Source organism: Rhipicephalus microplus, chromosome 4 (genome assembly GCF_043290135.1).
Source record: "Rhipicephalus microplus isolate Deutch F79 chromosome 4, USDA_Rmic, whole genome shotgun sequence".
Lineage (NCBI taxonomy): Eukaryota > Metazoa > Arthropoda > Arachnida > Ixodida > Ixodidae > Rhipicephalus > Rhipicephalus microplus.
The window spans coordinates 230064049-230083815 of NC_134703.1; the positions used below are offsets into that span (position 1 = coordinate 230064049).

Genomic DNA, 19767 nt, shown 5'->3' on the forward strand with positions numbered 1-19767 from the left:
TATCAGCCCAAAGAAAAAAAAGCACCGCACCACCACAAGGTGGGCTCGAACCTCCAACCTTTCGTTTAACAGCCAATTGCGCTAGCCAATTGCGCCACGGAGACAGTCCTGCTCCACTCTCACCACCATCAGAACATATCTTCAAAGCTATCAGCACAAAGAAAAAAAAGCGCCGCACCACCACCGGGTAGGCTCGAAACTCCAACCTTTCGGTTAACAGCCGATCGCGCTAGCCAATTGCGCCATGGAGACAGTCCTGCTCCACTCTCACCACCATCAGAACATATCTTCAAAGCCATCAGCCCAAAGAAAAAAAAGCACCGCACCACCACCGGGTGGGCTCGAACCTCCAACCTTTCGGTTAACAGCCAATCGCGCTAGCCAATTGCGCCACGGAGACAGTCCTGCTCCACTCTCACCACCATCAGAACATATCTTCAAAGGTATTAGCGCAAAGAAAAAAAGCGCCGCGCCACCACCGGGTGGGCTCGAACCTCCAACCTTTCGGTTAACAGCCGATCGCGCTAACCCAATGCGCCACGGGGACAGTCTTGCTCCCCTCTCACCACCATCAGAACATATCTTCAAAGCTATCAGCGCAAAGAAAAATAGCGCCGCACCACAACCGGGTGGGCTCGAACCTCCAACCTTTCGGTTAACAGCCGATCGCGCTAGCCAATTGCGCCACTCTCAACACCATCAGAACATATCTTCAAAGCTACAAGCGCAAAGAAAAAAAAGCGCCGCACCACCACCGGGTGGGCTCGAACCTCCAACCTTTCGGTTAACAGCCAATCGCGTTAGCCAATAGCGCCACAGAGACAGTCCTGCTCCACTCTCACCACCATCAGAACATATCTTCAAAGCTATCAGCACAAAGAGAAAAAAGCGCCGCACCACCACCGGGTGGGCTCGAAACTCCAACCTTTCGGTTAACAGCCGATCGCGCTAGCCAATTGCGCCATGGAGACAGTCCTGCTTCACTCTCACCACCATCAGAACATATCTTCAAAGCTATTAGCGCAAAGAAAAAAAGCGCCGCGCCACCTTCGGGTGGGCTCGAACCTCCAACCTTTCGGTTAACAGCCGATCGCGCTAACCCATTGCGCCACGGGGACAGTCTTGCTCCACTCTCACCACTATCAGAACATATCTTCAAAGCTATCAGCGCAAAGAAAAAAAAGCGCCGCACCACCACCGGGTGGGCTCGAACCTCCAACCTTTCGGTTAACAGCCGATTGCGCAAGCCAATTGCGCCACGGAGACAGTCCTGCTCCACTCTCACCACCATCAGAACATATCTTCAAAGCTATCAGCCTAAAGAAAAAAAGCACCGCACCACCACCGGGTGGGCTCGAACTTTCAACCTTTCGGTTAACAGCCAATCGCGCTAGCCAATTGCGCCACGGAGACAGTCCTGCTTCACTGTCACCACCATCAGAACATATCTTCAAAGCTATCAGCACAAAGAAAAAAAAGCGCCACACCATCTTCGGGTGGGCTCGAACCTCCACCCTTTCAGTTAACAGCCGATCGCGCAAGCCAATTGCGCCACGGAGACAGTCCTGCTCCACACTCACAACCGTCAAAACATTTCTTCAGAGCTATCACCCCAAATAAAAAAAAGCGCCGCACCACCACCGGGTGGACTCGAACCTCCAACCTTTCAGTTAACAGCCGATCGCGCTAGCCGATTGCGCCACGGAGACAGTTCTGCTCCACTCTCACCACCATCAGAACATATCTTCAAAGCTATCAGCGCAAAGAAAAAAAAGCGCCGCGCCACCACCGGGTGGGCTCGAACCTCCAACCTTTCGGTTAACAGCCGATCGCGCTAACCCATTGCGCCACGGGGACAGTCTTGCTCCACTCTCACCACTATCAGAACATATCTTCAAAGCTACAAGCGCAAAGAAAAAAAGCGCTGCACCACCACCGGGAGGGCTCGAACCTCCGACCTTTCGGTTAACAGCCGATCGCGCAAGACAATTGCGCCACGGGGACAGTCTTGCTCCACCCTCACCACCATCAGAACATATCTTCAAAGCTATAAGCGCAAAGAAAAAAAAGCGCCGCACCACCACCGGGCGGGCTCGAACCTCCAACCTTTCGGTTACCAGCCGATCGCGCTAGCCAATTGCGCCACGGGGACAGTCTTGCTCCACTCTCACCACCATCAGAACATATCTTCAAAGCTATCAGCGCAAAGAAAAAAAAGCGCCGCACCACCACCGTGTGAGCTCGAACCTCCAACCTTTCGGTTAACAGCCGATCGCGCTAGCCAATTGCGCCAGGGAGATAGTCCTGCTCCACTCTCACCACCATCAGAACATATCTTCAAAGCTATCAGCCCAAAGAAAAAAAGCACCGCACCACCACCGGGTGGGCTGGAACCTCCAACCTTTCGGTTAACAGCCAATCGCGTTAGCCAATTGCGCCACGGAGACTGTCCTGCTCCACTCTCACCACCATCAGAACATATCCTAAAGCTATCAGCACAAAGAGAAAAAAGCGCCGCACCACCACCGGGTGGGCTCGAAACTCCAACCTTTCGGTTAACAGCCGATCGCGCTAGCCAATTGCGCCATGGAGACAGTCCTGCTCCACTCTCACCACCATCAGAACATATCTTCAAAGCTATTACCACAAAGAAAAAAAAGCGCCGCAACACCACCGGGTTGGCTCGAACCTCCAACCTTTCGGTTAACAGCCGATCGCGCTAGCCAATTGCGCCACGAAGACAGTCCTGCTGCACTCTCACCACCATCAGAACATATCTTCAAAGCTATTACCGCAAAGAAAAAAGCAACACACCACTCCCGGGAGGGCTCGAAATTCCAACCTTTCGGTTAACAGCCGATCGCGCTAGCCCATTGCGCCACGGAGACAGTCTTGCTCCACTCTCACCACCATCAGAACATATCTTCAAACTATCAGCGCAAAAAAAAGCGCAGCACCACCACCGGGTGGGCTCGAAATTCCAACCTTTTGGTTAACAGCCGATCGCGCTTGCCCATTGCGCCACGGGGACAGTCTTGCTCCACTCACACCACCATCAGAACATATCATCAAAGCTATCAGCCCAAAGAAAAAAAAGCGCCGCACCACCACCGGGTGGGCTCGAACCTTCAACCTTTCGGTTAACAGCCAATCGCGCTAGCCAATTGCGCCACGGAGACAGTCCTGCTCCACACTCACCACCGTCAAAACATTTCTTCAGAGCTATCACCCCAAATAAAAAAAAGCGCCGCACCACCACCGGGTGGGCTCGAACCTCCAACCTTTCAGTTAACAGCCGATCGCGCTAGCCGATTGCGCCACGGAGACAGTTCTGCTCCACTCTCACCACCATCAGAACGTATCTTCAAAGCTATCAGCGCAAAGAAAAAAGAGCGCCGCGCCACCACCGGGTGGGCTCGAACCTCCAACCTTTCGTTAACAGCCGCTCGCGCTAACCCATTGCGCCACGGGGACAGTCTTGCTCCACTCTCACCACTATCAGAACATATCTTCAAAGCTACAAGCGCAAAGAAAAAAAAGCGCTGCACCACCACCGGGTGGGCTCGAACCTCCGACCTTTCGGTTAACAGCCGATCGCGCAAGACAATTGCGCCACGGGGACAGTCTTGCTCCACCCTCACCACCATCAGAACATATCTTCAAAGCTATCAGCGCAAAGAAAAAAAAAGCGCCGCACCACCACCGGGTGTGCTCGAACCTCCAACCTTTCGGTTAACAGCAGATCGCGCTAGCCAAGTGCGCCAGGGAGACAGTCCTGCTCCACTCTCACCACCATCAGAACATATCTTCAAAGCTATCAGCCCAAAGAAAAAAAAGCACCGCACCACCACCGGGTGGGCTCGAACCTCCAACCTTTCGTTTAACAGCCAATCGCGCTAGCTAATTGCGCCACGGAGACAGTCCTGCTCCACTCTCACCACCATCAGAACATATCTTCAAAGCTATCAGCACAAAGAAAAAAAAGCGCCGTACCACCACCGGGTAGGCTCGAAACTCCAACCTTTCGGTTAACAGCCGATCGCGCTAGCCAATTGCGCCATGGAGACAGTCCTGCTCCACTCTCACCACCATCAGAACATATCTTCAAAGCCATCAGCCCAAAGAAAAAAAAGCACCGCACCACCACCGGGTGGGCTCGAACCTCCAACCTTTCGGTTAACAGCCAATCGCGCTAGCCAATTGCGCCACGGAGACAGTCCTGCTCCACTCTCACCACCATCAGAACATATCTTCAAAGCTATTAGCGCAAAGAAAAAAAGCGCCGCGCCACCACCGGGTGGGCTCGAACCTCCAACCTTTCGGTTACCAGCCGATCGCGCTAACCCAATGCGCCACGGGGACAGTCTTGCTCCCCTCTCACCACCATCAGAACATATCTTCAAAGCTATCAGCGCAAAGAAAAATAGCGCCGCACCACAACCGGGTGGGCTCGAACCTCCAACCTTTCGGTTAACAGCCGATCGCGCTAGCCAATTGCGCCACTCTCAACACCATCAGAACATACCTTCAAAGCTACAAGCGCAAAGAAAAAAAAGTGCCGCACCACCACCGGGTGGGCTCGAACCTCCAACCTTTCGGTTAACAGCCAATCGCGTTAGCCAATTGCGCCATGGAGACAGTCCTGCTTCACTCTCACCACCATCAGAACATATCTTCAAAGCTATTAGCGCAAAGAAAAAAAGCGCCGCGCCACCTTCGGGTGGGCTCGAACCTCCAACCTTTCGGTTAACAGCCGATCGCGCTAACCCATTGCGCCACGGGGACAGTCTTGCTCCACTCTCACCACTATCAGAACATATCTTCAAAGCTATCAGCGCAAAGAAAAAAAAGCGCCGCACCACCACCGGGTGGGCTCGAACCTCCAACCTTTCGGTTAACAGCCGATTGCGCAAGCCAATTGCACCACGGAGACAGTCCTGCTCCACTCTCACCACCATCAGAACATATCTTCAAAGCTATCAGCCTAAAGAAAAAAAGCACCGCACCACCACCGGGTGGGCTCGAACTTTCAACCTTTCGGTTAACAGCCAATCGCCCTAGCCAATTGCGCCACGGAGACAGTCCTGCTTCACTCTCACCACCATCAGAACATATCTTCAAAGCTATCAGCAGAAAGAAAAAAAAGCGCCACACCATCATCGGGTGGGCTCGAACCTCCACCCTTTCGGTTAACAGCCGATCGCGCAAGCCAATTGCGCCACGGAGACAGTCCTGCTCAACACTCACCACCGTCAAAACATTTCTTCAGAGCTATCACCCCAAATAAAAAAAAGCGCCGCACCACCACCGGGTGGGCTCGAACCTCCAACCTTTCAGTTAACAGCCGATCGCGCTAGCCGATTGCGCCACGGAGACAGTTCTGCTCCACTCTCACCACCATCAGAACATATCTTCAAAGCTATCAGCGCAAAGAAAAAAAAGCGCCGCGCCACCACCGGGTGGGCTCGAACCTCCAACCTTTCGGTTAACAGCCGATCGCGCTAACCCATTGCGCCACGGGGACAGTCTTGCTCCACTCTCACCACTATCAGAACATATCTTCAAAGCTATCAGCGCAAAGAAAAAAAAGCGCCGCACCACCACCGGGTGGGCTCGAACCTCCAACCTTTCGGTTAACAGCCGATCGCGCTAGCCAATTGCGCCACAGAGACAGTCTTGCTCCACTCTCAACACCATCAGAACATATCTTCAAAGCTACAAGCGCAAAGAAAAAAAAGCGCCGCACCACTACAGGGCGGGCTCGAACCTCCAACCTTTCGGTTACCAGCCGATCGCGCTAGCCAATTGCGCCACGGGGACAGTCTTGCTCCACTCTCACCACCATCAGAACATATCTTCAAAGCTATCAGCGCAAAGAAAAAAAAGCGCCGCACCACCACCGGGTGGGCTCGAACCTCCAACCTTTCGGTTAACAGCCGATCGCGCTAGCCAATTGCGCCAGGGAGACAGTCCTGCTCCACTCTCACCACCATCAGAACATATCTTCAAAGCTATCAGCCCAAAGAAAAAAAGCACCGCACCACCACCGGGTGGGCTGGAACCTCCAACCTTTCGGTTAACAGCCAATCGCGTTAGCCAATTGCGCCACGGAGACAGTCCTGCTCCACTCTCACCACCATCAGAACATATCTTAAAGCTATCAGCACAAAGAGAAAAAAGCGCCGCACCACCACCGGGTGGGCTCGAAACTCCAACCTTTCGGTTAACAGCCGATCGCGCTAGCCAATTGCGCCATGGAGACAGTCCTGCTCCACTCTCACCACCATCAGAACATATCTTCAAAGCTATTACCACAAAGAAAAAAAAGCGCCGCAACACCACCGGGTTGGCTCGAACCTCCAACCTTTCGGTTAACAGCCGATCGCGCTAGCCAATTGCGCCACGAAGACAGTCCTGCTGCACTCTCACCACCATCAGAACATATCTTCAAAGCTATTACCGCAAAGAAAAAAGCAACACACCACTCCCGGGAGGGCTCGAAATTCCAACCTTTCGGTTAACAGCCGATCGCGCTAGCCCATTGCGCCACGGAGACAGTCTTGCTCCACTCTCACCACCATCAGAACATATCTTCAAACTATCAGCGCAAAAAAAAGCGCAGCACCACCACCGGGTGGGCCCGAAATTCCAACCTTTTGGTTAACAGCCGATCGCGCTTGCCCATTGCGCCACGGGGACAGTCTTGCTCCACTCTCACCACCATCAGAACATATCATCAAAGCTATCAGCCCAAAGAAAAAAAAGCGCCGCACCACCACCGGGTGGGCTCGAACCTTCAACCTTTCGGTTAACAGCCGATCGCACTAGCCAATTGCGCCACGGAGGCAGTCGTGCTCCACTCTTACCACCATCAGAACATATCTTCAAAGCTATCAGCACAAAGAAAAAAGCAACACACCACTCCCGGGAGGGCTCGAACCTCCAACCTTTCGGTTACCAGCCGATCGCGCTAGCCAATTGCGCCACGGGGACAGTCTTGCTCCACTCTCACCACCATCAGAACATATCTTCAAAGCTATCAGCGCAAAGAAAAAAAAGCGCCGCACCACCACCGGGTGGGCTCGAACCTCCAACCTTTCGGTTAACAGCCGATCGCGCTAGCCAATTGCGCCAGGGAGACAGTCCTGCTCCACTCTCACCACCATCAGAACATATCTTCAAAGCTATCAGCCCAAAGAAAAAAAGCACCGCACCACCACCGGGTGGGCTGGAACCTCCAACCTTTCGGTTAACAGCCAATCGCGTTAACCAATTGCGCCACGGAGACAGTCCTGCTCCACTCTCACCACCATCAGAACATATCTTAAAGCTATCAGCACAAAGAGAAAAAAGCGCCGCACCACCACCGGGTGGGCTCGAAACTCCAACCTTTCGGTTAACAGCCGATCGCGCTAGCCAATTGCGCCATGGAGACAGTCCTGCTCCACTCTCACCACCATCAGAACGTATCTTCAAAGCTATTACCACAAAGAAAAAAAGCGCCGCAACACCACCGGGTTGGCTCGAACCTCCAACCTTTCGGTTAACAGCCGATCGCGCTAGCCAATTGCGCCACGAAGACAGTCCTGCTGCACTCTCACCACCATCAGAACATATCTTCAAAGCTATTACCGCAAAGAAAAAAGCAACACACCACTCCCGGGAGGGCTCGAAATTCCAACCTTTCGGTTAACAGCCGATCGCGCTAGCCCATTGCGCCACGGAGACAGTCTTGCTCCACTCTCACCACCATCAGAACATATCTTCAAAGCTATCAGCGCAAAGAAAAAAAGGCGCCGCGCCACCACCGGGTGGGCTCGAACCTCCAACCTTTCGGTTAACAGCCGATCGCGCTAACCCATTGCGCCACGGGGACAGTCTTGCTCCACTCTCACCACTATCAGAACATATCTTCAAAGCTATCAGCGCAAAGAAAAAAAAGCGCCGCACCACCACCGGGTGGGCTCGAACCTCCAACCTTTCGGTTACCAGCCGATCGCGCTAGCCAATTGCGCCACGGGGACAGTCTTGCTCCACTCTCACCACCATCAGAACATATCTTCAAAGCTATCAGCGCAAAGAAAAAAAAGCGCCGCACCACCACCGGGTGGGCTCGAACCTCCAACCTTTCGGTTAACAGCCGATCGCGCTAGCCAATTGCGCCAGGGAGACAGTCCTGCTCCACTCTCACCACCATCAGAACATATCTTCAAAGCTATCAGCCCAAAAAAAAAAAGCACCGCACCACCACCGGGTGGGCTGGAACCTCCAACCTTTCGGTTAACAGCCAATCGCGTTAGCCAATTGCGCCTCGGAGACAGTCCTGCTCCACTCTCACCACCATCAGAACGTATCTTAAAGCTATCAGCACAAAGAGAAAAAAGCGCCGCACCACCACCGGGTGGGCTCGAAACTCCAACCTTTCGGTTAACAGCCGATCGCGCTAGCCAATTGCGCCATGGAGACAGTCCTGCTCCACTCTCACCACCATCAGAACATATCTTCAAAGCTATTACCACAAAGAAAAAAAAGCGCCGCAACACCACCGGGTTGGCTCGAACCTCCAACCTTTCGGTTAACAGCCGATCGTGCTAGCCAATTGCGCCACGAAGACAGTCCTGCTGCACTCTCACCACCATCAGAACATATCTTCAAAGCTATTACCGCAAAGAAAAAAGCAACACACCACTCCCGGGAGGGCTCGAAATTCCAACCTTTCGGTTAACAGCCGATCGCGCTAGCCCATTGCGCCACGGAGACAGTCTTGCTCCACTCTCACCACCATCAGAACATATCTTCAAACTATCAGCGCAAAAAAAAAGCGCAGCACCACCACCGGGTGGGCTCGAAATTCCAACCTTTTGGTTAACAGCCGATCGCGCTTGCCCATTGCGCCACGGGGACAGTCTTGCTCCACTCTCACCACCATCAGAACATATCATCAAAGCTATCAGCCCAAAGAAAAAAAAGCGCCGCACCACCACCGGGTGGCCTCGAACCTTCAACCTTTCGGTTAACAGCCGATCGCACTAGCCAATTGCGCCACGGAGGCAGTCGCGCTCCACTCTTACCACCATCAGAACATATCTTCAAAGCTATCAGCACAAAGAAAAAAGCAACACACCACTCCCGGGAGGGCTCGAACCTCCAACTTTTCGGTGAACGGCCGATCGCGCTGGCCAATTGCTCCACGGAGACAGTCCTGCTCCACTCTCACCACCATTAGAACATATCTTTCAAGCTATCAGCCCAAAGAAAAAAAAAAGGCCGCAACACCACCGGGTGGGCTCGAACCTCCAACGTTTTGGTTAACGGCCGATCGCGCTAGCCAATTGCGCCACGGAGACAATCGTGCTCCACGCTCACCAACATCAGAAAATATCTTCAAAGCTATCATCGCAAAGAAAAAAGCAACACACCCCACCCGGGAGGGCTCAAACCTCCAACTTTTTGGTTAAAAGCCGATCGCGCTAGCCAATTGCGCCACAGAGACAGTCGTGCTTCACTCTCACCACCGTCAGACCATTTCTTCAGAGCTATCGCCCCAAAGAAAAAAAAGCGCCGCACCACCACCGGGTGGGCTCGAACCTCCAACCTTTCGGTTAAAAGTTGATCGCGCTAGCCAATTGCGCCACGGAGACAGTCCTGCTCCACTCTCACCACCGTCAGAACATTTCTTCAGAGCTATCAGCGCAAAGAAAAAAAGCGCCGCGCCACCTTCGGGTGGGCTCGAACCTCCAACCTTTCGGTTAACAGCCGATCGCGCTAACCCATTGCCCCACGGGGACAGTCTTGCTCCACTCTCACCACTATCAGAACATATCTTCAAAGCTATCAGTGCAAAGAAAAAAAAGCGCCGCACCACCACCAGGTGGGCTCGAACCTCCAACCTTTCGGTTAACTGCCGATCGCGCTAGCCAATTGCGCCACAGAGACAGTCTTGCTCCACTCTCAACACCATCAGAACATATCTTCAAAGCTACAAGCGCAAAGAAAAAAAAAGCGCCGCACCACCACCGGGTGGGCTCGAACCTCCAACCTTTCGGTTAACAGCCGATCGCGCTAGCCAATTGCGCCACGGGGACAGTCTTGCTCCACCCTCACCACCATCAGAACATATCTTCAAAGCTATCAGCGCAAAGAAAAAAAAGCGCCGCACCACCACCGGGTGTGCTCGAACCTCCAACCTTTCGGTTAACTAATCAAGGTGGACGATTGGGCGAGTTGGTGATTCATGATCGACGTATGTAACTGCGCGGTAGTAAACACGGACGACAAGAAGATACAAGGACAAGCGCAGACTATCAACTGAAGGTTTATTTTTCACAAACCACATATATATGACTGAACCAGAAACAGAAAACACGAAAATCTACAAAAAATGATGACTTGGCACTTAACAATCGACAAAACGTGAACGTTTGACAAAAGCAGATTCAAGGACCATGTGCGCCACTTGCCAGATACCGTAGCTCTTTATCTAAAAGAGCTAACGACGGTTTGCTGACGCAGTGTTCTGGTTCCCGTGCCATTTTTTCCGCTTCGACAATCATACGGGTATGATCGTCTTTGTGCCTGAACATTACGACCGTGCTTTCGAACTGCGCAAGGCAGCCACACCTACTGACGTGCTGAGCTAAAAAACCCTCATTGCCAGTGCGCACATTGCGTGCGTGCTCGCGCAGGCGCTCATTTAGGCATCTCCCAGTCTGCCCGATGTAACACGCACCACAAGATAGCGGAATTCTATAAACTACATTCATGTCACATCTGACAAACTGGGTTTTATGCCTGACAGTGCAAGCTTGTTTGGGCCTATTGTTTGGGCCAAATGACATGTGTAAACAATAGGCCCAAACAAGCTTGCACTGTCAGGCATAAAACCCAGTTTGTCAGATGTGACATGAATGTAGTTTATAGAATTCCGCTATCTTGTGGTGCGTGTTACATCGGGCAGACTGGGAGATGCCTAAATGAGCGCCTGCGCGAGCACGCACGCAATGTGCGCACTGGCAATGAGGGTTTTTTAGCTCAGCACGTCAGTAGGTGTGGCTGCCTTGCGCAGTTCGAAAGCACGGTCGTAATGTTCAGGCACAAAGACGATCATACCCGTATGATTGTCGAAGCGGAAAAAATGGCACGGGAACCAGAACACTGCGTCAGCAAACCGTCGTTAGCTCTTTTAGATAAAGAGCTACGTGTTGTGAGTGAAGTGCGCGAGTCAAGTGACTTTCAAATTTGGCGCGTAAGATGAACTACTGACAATGTGTGCAAGATGGCGTATTGCGCCAGTGCGGCGAACACTGGCGATTGGAAAAAGAAGAAAATTCAAGGAAATGGGAGAAAAATCCAGAGCCAGGGCATCGAAGAACGAGGAAGAGGAGATTCGGGCTCGTGCTTGGAAAAAGAAGGCTAGGGTGCGGCGTGCGACCTCGTCGGGTGCGAGTACCTCCTGGGCGTCAGGGCATCCACCTAGCGGGCGACTGTTTCCACGGGGCCCTGGTGACCATTCAACCGCAGCGGCTATTGGCGAATCCTTGGCAAGACCTTGGTCTGATGTTCGAGCGGAAGACAGCGCAGCAGATGACGTCTACCGAGAGCGGGAGCAAGCCGTCGGGCTACGGGCCCGAGCTTATGCACTCTCACCACGGCAGCTTCCCCAATGGACCATTGAAGGGCGTGAACCGCTGGTGAGCCGTATCCGTCTTCTTTCGCGTCCGGACTCAAACACGAGGACATTAACGAAAAGGACTGTTTAGACTCTTAGAGGTTTCCGCTCGCTAACGAAGCTGACAGTGCTAATTAGTTAACATTTTTCTGATCTTAGTATTTTCCTTTTTGTGTTTTTTTTGTGTGTTTGTGAAAGTACAATTTTTTTTTTGCAAATCAAACGCTCACTTCCTTTTCTCGTGAGAGAATAACGTTTCGCAGCTAGCTCGACTGGCTTTATTTACTGAACCTGTCACACTACGGTATCTGGCAAGTGGCGCACATGGTCCTTGAATCTGCTTTTGTCAAACGTTCACGTTTTGTCGATTGTTAAGTGCCAAGTCATCATTTTTTGTAGATTTTCGTGTTTTCTGTTTCTGGTTCAGTCATATATATGTGGTGTGTGAAAAATAAACCTTCAGTTGATAGTCTGCGCTTGTCCTTGTATCTTCTTGTCGTCCGTGTTTACTACCGCGCAGTTACATACGTCGATATTTCGGTTAACAGCCGATCGCGCTAGCCAATTGCGCCACGGAGACAGTCTTGCTCCACTCTCAACACCATCAGAACATATCTTCAAAGCTACAAGCGCAAAGAAAAAAAAGCGCCGCACCACCACCGGGTGGGCTCGAACCTCCAACCTTTCGGTTAACAGCCAATCGCGTTAGCCAATTGCGCCACAGAGACAGTCCTGCTCCACTCTCACCACCATCAGAACATATCTTCAAAGCTATCAGCACAAAGAAAAAAAAAGCGCCGCACCACCACCGGGTGGGCTCGAACTTCCAACCTTTCGGTTAACAGCCAATCGCGCTAGCCAATTGCGCCACGGAGACAGCCCTGCTTCACTCTCACCACCATCAGAACATATCTTCAAAGCTATCAGCGCAAAGAAAAAAAGGCGCCGCGCCACCACCGGGTGGGCTCGAACCTCCAACCTTTCGGTTAACAGCCGATCGCGCTAACCCATTGCGCCACGGGGACAGTCTTGCTCCACTCTCACCACTATCAGAACATATCTTCAAAGCTATCAGCGCAAAGAAAAAAAAGCGCCGCACCACCACCGGGTGGGCTCGAACCTCCAACCTTTCGGTTACCAGCCGATCGCGCTAGCCAATTGCGCCACGGGGACAGTCTTGCTCCACTCTCACCACCATCAGAACATATCTTCAAAGCTATCAGCGCAAAGAAAAAAAAGCGCCGCACCACCACCGGGTGGGCTCGAACCTCCAACCTTTCGGTTAACAGCCGATCGCGCTAGCCAATTGCGCCAGGGAGACAGTCCTGCTCCACTCTCACCACCATCAGAACATATCTTCAAAGCTATCAGCCCAAAGAAAAAAAGCACCGCACCACCACCGGGTGGGCTGGAACCTCCAACCTTTCGGTTAACAGCCGATCGCGCTTGCCCATTGCGCCACGGGGACAGTCTTGCTCCACTCTCACCACCATCAGAACATATCATCAAAGCTATCAGCCCAAAGAAAAAAAAGCGCCGCACCACCACCGGGTGGGCTCGAACCTTCAACCTTTCGGTTAACAGCCGATCGCACTAGCCAATTGCGCCACGGAGGCAGTCGTGCTCCACTCTTACCACCATCAGAACATATCTTCAAAGCTATCAGCACAAAGAAAAAAGCAACACACCACTCCCGGGAGGGCTCGAACCTCCAACCTTTCGGTTACCAGCCGATCGCGCTAGCCAATTGCGCCACGGGGACAGTCTTGCTCCACTCTCACCACCATCAGAACATATCTTCAAAGCTATCAGCGCAAAGAAAAAAAAGCGCCGCACCACCACCGGGTGGGCTCGAACCTCCAACCTTTCGGTTAACAGCCGATCGCGCTAGCCAATTGCGCCAGGGAGACAGTCCTGCTCCACTCTCACCACCATCAGAACATATCTTCAAAGCTATCAGCCCAAAGAAAAAAAGCACCGCACCACCACCGGGTGGGCTGGAACCTCCAACCTTTCGGCTAACAGCCAATCGCGTTAACCAATTGCGCCACGGAGACAGTCCTGCTCCACTCTCACCACCATCAGAACATATCTTAAAGCTATCAGCACAAAGAGAAAAAAGCGCCGCACCACCACCGGGTGGGCTCGAAACTCCAACCTTTCGGTTAACAGCCGATCGCGCTAGCCAATTGCGCCATGGAGACAGTCCTGCTCCACTCTCACCACCATCAGAACATATCTTCAAAGCTATTACCACAAAGAAAAAAAGCGCCGCAACACCACCGGGTTGGCTCGAACCTCCAACCTTTCGGTTAACAGCCGATCGCGCTAGCCAATTGCGCCACGAAGACAGTCCTGCTGCACTCTCACCACCATCAGAACATATCTTCAAAGCTATTACCGCAAAGAAAAAAGCAACACACCACTCCCGGGAGGGCTCGAAATTCCAACCTTTCGGTTAACAGCCGATCGCGCTAGCCCATTGCGCCACGGAGACAGTCTTGCTCCACTCTCACCACCATCAGAACATATCTTCAAAGCTATCAGCGCAAAGAAAAAAAGGCGCCGCGCCACCACCGGGTGGGCTCGAACCTCCAACCTTTCGGTTAACAGCCGATCGCGCTAACCCATTGCGCCACGGGGACAGTCTTGCTCCACTCTCACCACTATCAGAACATATCTTCAAAGCTATCAGCGCAAAGAAAAAAAAGCGCCGCACCACCACCGGGTGGGCTCGAACCTCCAACCTTTCGGTTACCAGCCGATCGCGCTAGCCAATTGCGCCACGGGGACAGTCTTGCTCCACTCTCACCACCATCAGAACATATCTTCAAAGCTATCAGCGCAAAGAAAAAAAAGCGCCGCACCACCACCGGGTGGGCTCGAACCTCCAACCTTTCGGTTAACAGCCGATCGCGCTAGCCAATTGCGCCAGGGAGACAGTCCTGCTCCACTCTCACCACCATCAGAACATATCTTCAAAGCTATCAGCCCAAAGAAAAAAAGCACCGCACCACCACCGGGTGGGCTGGAACCTCCAACCTTTCGGTTAACAGCCAATCGCGTTAGCCAATTGCGCCTCGGAGACAGTCCTGCTCCACTCTCACCACCATCAGAACGTATCTTAAAGCTATCAGCACAAAGAGAAAAAAGCGCCGCACCACCACCGGGTGGGCTCGAAACTCCAACCTTTCGGTTAACAGCCGATCGCGCTAGCCAATTGCGCCATGGAGACAGTCCTGCTCCACTCTCACCACCATCAGAACATATCTTCAAAGCTATTACCACAAAGAAAAAAAAGCGCCGCAACACCACCGGGTTGGCTCGAACCTCCAACCTTTCGGTTAACAGCCGATCGTGCTAGCCAATTGCGCCACGAAGACAGTCCTGCTGCACTCTCACCACCATCAGAACATATCTTCAAAGCTATTACCGCAAAGAAAAAAGCAACACACCACTCCCGGGAGGGCTCGAAATTCCAACCTTTCGGTTAACAGCCGATCGCGCTAGCCCATTGCGCCACGGAAACAGTCTTGCTCCACTCTCACCACCATCAGAACATATCTTCAAACTATCAGCGCAAAAAAAAAGCGCAGCACCACCACCGGGTGGGCTCGAAATTCCAACCTTTTGGTTAACAGCCGATCGCGCTTGCCCATTGCGCCACGGGGACAGTCTTGCTCCACTCTCACCACCATCAGAACATATCATCAAAGCTATCAGCCCAAAGAAAAAAAAGCGCCGCACCACCACCGGGTGGCCTCGAACCTTCAACCTTTCGGTTAACAGCCGATCGCACTAGCCAATTGCGCCACGGAGGCAGTCGCGCTCCACTCTTACCACCATCAGAACATATCTTCAAAGCTATCAGCACAAAGAAAAAAGCAACACACCACTCCCGGGAGGGCTCGAACCTCCAACTTTTCGGTGAACGGCCGATCGCGCTGGCCAATTGCTCCACGGAGACAGTCCTGCTCCACTCTCACCACCATTAGAACATATCTTTCAAGCTATCAGCCCAAAGAAAAAAAAAAGGCCGCAACACCACCGGGTGGGCTCGAACCTCCAACGTTTTGGTTAACGGCCGATCGCGCTAGCCAATTGCGCCACGGAGACAATCGTGCTCCACGCTCACCAACATCAGAAAATATCTTCAAAGCTATCATCGCAAAGAAAAAAGCAACACACCCCACCCGGGAGGGCTCAAACCTCCAACTTTTTGGTTAAAAGCCGATCGCGCTAGCCAATTGCGCCACAGAGACAGTCGTGCTTCACTCTCACCACCGTCAGACCATTTCTTCAGAGCTATCGCCCCAAAGAAAAAAAAGCGCCGCACCACCACCGGGTGGGCTCGAACCTCCAACCTTTCGGTTAAAAGTTGATCGCGCTAGCCAATTGCGCCACGGAGACAGTCCTGCTCCACTCTCACCACCGTCAGAACATTTCTTCAGAGCTATCAGCGCAAAGAAAAAAAGCGCCGCGCCACCTTCGGGTGGGCTCGAACCTCCAACCTTTCGGTTAACAGCCGATCGCGCTAACCCATTGCCCCACGGGGACAGTCTTGCTCCACTCTCACCACTATCAGAACATATCTTCAAAGCTATCAGTGCAAAGAAAAAAAAGCGCCGCACCACCACCAGGTGGGCTCGAACCTCCAACCTTTCGGTTAACTGCCGATCGCGCTAGCCAATTGCGCCACAGAGACAGTCTTGCTCCACTCTCAACACCATCAGAACATATCTTCAAAGCTACAAGCGCAAAGAAAAAAAAAGCGCCGCACCACCACCGGGTGGGCTCGAACCTCCAACCTTTCGGTTAACAGCCGATCGCGCTAGCCAATTGCGCCACGGGGACAGTCTTGCTCCACCCTCACCACCATCAGAACATATCTTCAAAGCTATCAGCGCAAAGAAAAAAAAGCGCCGCACCACCACCGGGTGTGCTCGAACCTCCAACCTTTCGGTTAACTAATCAAGGTGGACGATTGGGCGAGTTGGTGATTCATGATCGACGTATGTAACTGCGCGGTAGTAAACACGGACGACAAGAAGATACAAGGACAAGCGCAGACTATCAACTGAAGGTTTATTTTTCACAAACCACATATATATGACTGAACCAGAAACAGAAAACACGAAAATCTACAAAAAATGATGACTTGGCACTTAACAATCGACAAAACGTGAACGTTTGACAAAAGCAGATTCAAGGACCATGTGCGCCACTTGCCAGATACCGTAGCTCTTTATCTAAAAGAGCTAACGACGGTTTGCTGACGCAGTGTTCTGGTTCCCGTGCCATTTTTTCCGCTTCGACAATCATACGGGTATGATCGTCTTTGTGCCTGAACATTACGACCGTGCTTTCGAACTGCGCAAGGCAGCCACACCTACTGACGTGCTGAGCTAAAAAACCCTCATTGCCAGTGCGCACATTGCGTGCGTGCTCGCGCAGGCGCTCATTTAGGCATCTCCCAGTCTGCCCGATGTAACACGCACCACAAGATAGCGGAATTCTATAAACTACATTCATGTCACATCTGACAAACTGGGTTTTATGCCTGACAGTGCAAGCTTGTTTGGGCCTATTGTTTGGGCCAAATGACATGTGTAAACAATAGGCCCAAACAAGCTTGCACTGTCAGGCATAAAACCCAGTTTGTCAGATGTGACATGAATGTAGTTTATAGAATTCCGCTATCTTGTGGTGTGTGTTACATCGGGCAGACTGGGAGATGCCTAAATGAGCGCCTGCGCGAGCACGCACGCAATGTGCGCACTGGCAATGAGGGTTTTTTAGCTCAGCACGTCAGTAGGTGTGGCTGCCTTGCGCAGTTCGAAAGCACGGTCGTAATGTTCAGGCACAAAGACGATCATACCCGTATGATTGTCGAAGCGGAAAAAATGGCACGGGAACCAGAACACTGCGTCAGCAAACCGTCGTTAGCTCTTTTAGATAAAGAGCTACGTGTTGTGAGTGAAGTGCGCGAGTCAAGTGACTTTCAAATTTGGCGCGTAAGATGAACTACTGACAATGTGTGCAAGATGGCGTATTGCGCCAGTGCGGCGAACACTGGCGATTGGAAAAAGAAGAAAATTCAAGGAAATGGGAGAAAAATCCAGAGCCAGGGCATCGAAGAACGAGGAAGAGGAGATTCGGGCTCGTGCTTGGAAAAAGAAGGCTAGGGTGCGGCGTGCGACCTCGTCGGGTGCGAGTACCTCCTGGGCGTCAGGGCATCCACCTAGCGGGCGACTGTTTCCACGGGGCCCTGGTGACCATTCAACCGCAGCGGCTATTGGCGAATCCTTGGCAAGACCTTGGTCTGATGTTCGAGCGGAAGACAGCGCAGCAGATGACGTCTACCGAGAGCGGGAGCAAGCCGTCGGGCTACGGGCCCGAGCTTATGCACTCTCACCACGGCAGCTTCCCCAATGGACCATTGAAGGGCGTGAACCGCTGGTGAGCCGTATCCGTCTTCTTTCGCGTCCGGACTCAAACACGAGGACATTAACGAAAAGGACTGTTTAGACTCTTAGAGGTTTCCGCTCGCTAACGAAGCTGACAGTGCTAATTAGTTAACATTTTTCTGATCTTAGTATTTTCCTTTTTGTGTTTTTTTTGTGTGTTTGTGAAAGTACAATTTTTTTTTTGCAAATCAAACGCTCACTTCCTTTTCTCGTGAGAGAATAACGTTTCGCAGCTAGCTCGACTGGCTTTATTTACTGAACCTGTCACACTACGGTATCTGGCAAGTGGCGCACATGGTCCTTGAATCTGCTTTTGTCAAACGTTCACGTTTTGTCGATTGTTAAGTGCCAAGTCATCATTTTTTGTAGATTTTCGTGTTTTCTGTTTCTGGTTCAGTCATATATATGTGGTGTGTGAAAAATAAACCTTCAATTGATAGTCTGCGCTTGTCCTTGTATCTTCTTGTCGTCCGTGTTTACTACCGCGCAGTTACATACGTCGATATTTCGGTTAACAGCCGATCGCGCTAGCCAATTGCGCCACGGAGACAGTCTTGCTCCACTCTCAACACCATCAGAACATATCTTCAAAGCTACAAGCGCAAAGAAAAAAAAGCGCCGCACCACCACCGGGTGGGCTCGAACCTCCAACCTTTCGGTTAACAGCCAATCGCGTTAGCCAATTGCGCCACAGAGACAGTCCTGCTCCACTCTCACCACCATCAGAACATATCTTCAAAGCTATCAGCACAAAGAAAAAAAAAGCGCCGCACCACCACCGGGTGGGCTCGAACTTCCAACCTTTCGGTTAACAGCCAATCGCGCTAGCCAATTGCGCCACGGAGACAGCCCTGCTTCACTCTCACCACCATCAGAACATATCTTCAAAGCTATCAGCGCAAAGAAAAAAAGGCGCCGCGCCACCACCGGGTGGGCTCGAACCTCCAACCTTTCGGTTAACAGCCGATCGCGCTAACCCATTGCGCCACGGGGACAGTCTTGCTCCACTCTCACCACTATCAGAACATATCTTCAAAGCTATCAGCGCAAAGAAAAAAAAGCGCCGCACCACCACCGGGTGGGCTCGAACCTCCAACCTTTCGGTTACCAGCCGATCGCGCTAGCCAATTGCGCCACGGGGACAGTCTTGCTCCACTCTCACCACCATCAGAACATATCTTCAAAGCTATCAGCGCAAAGAAAAAAAAGCGCCGCACCACCACCGGGTGGGCTCGAACCTCCAACCTTTCGGTTAACAGCCGATCGCGCTAGCCAATTGCGCCAGGGAGACAGTCCTGCTCCACTCTCACCACCATCAGAACATATCTTCAAAGCTATCAGCCCAAAGAAAAAAAGCACCGCACCACCACCGGGTGGGCTGGAACCTCCAACCTTTCGGTTAACAGCCAATCGCGTTAGCCAATTGCGCCTCGGAGACAGTCCTGCTCCACTCTCACCACCATCAGAACGTATCTTAAAGCTATCAGCACAAAGAGAAAAAAGCGCCGCACCACCACCGGGTGGGCTCGAAACTCCAACCTTTCGGTTAACAGCCGATCGCGCTAGCCAATTGCGCCATGGAGACAGTCCTGCTCCACTCTCACCACCATCAGAACATATCTTCAAAGCTAT

At 52.1% G+C, this 19767-nt stretch overlaps 2 non-coding genes across 2 annotated transcripts; both read right to left on the bottom strand.

Moving 5' to 3' along the window:
• Window positions 1-6919: 6919 nt before the first annotated feature.
• TRNAT-GGU (transfer RNA threonine (anticodon GGU)) lies at window positions 6920-6996 on the bottom strand. The gene has a single exon. It is a non-coding gene; the product is annotated as a tRNA-Thr (tRNA).
• A 6360-nt stretch (window positions 6997-13356) lies between these two features.
• TRNAT-GGU (transfer RNA threonine (anticodon GGU)) lies at window positions 13357-13433 on the bottom strand. The gene has a single exon. It is a non-coding gene; the product is annotated as a tRNA-Thr (tRNA).
• Between the last annotated feature and the right edge of the window lie 6334 nt (window positions 13434-19767).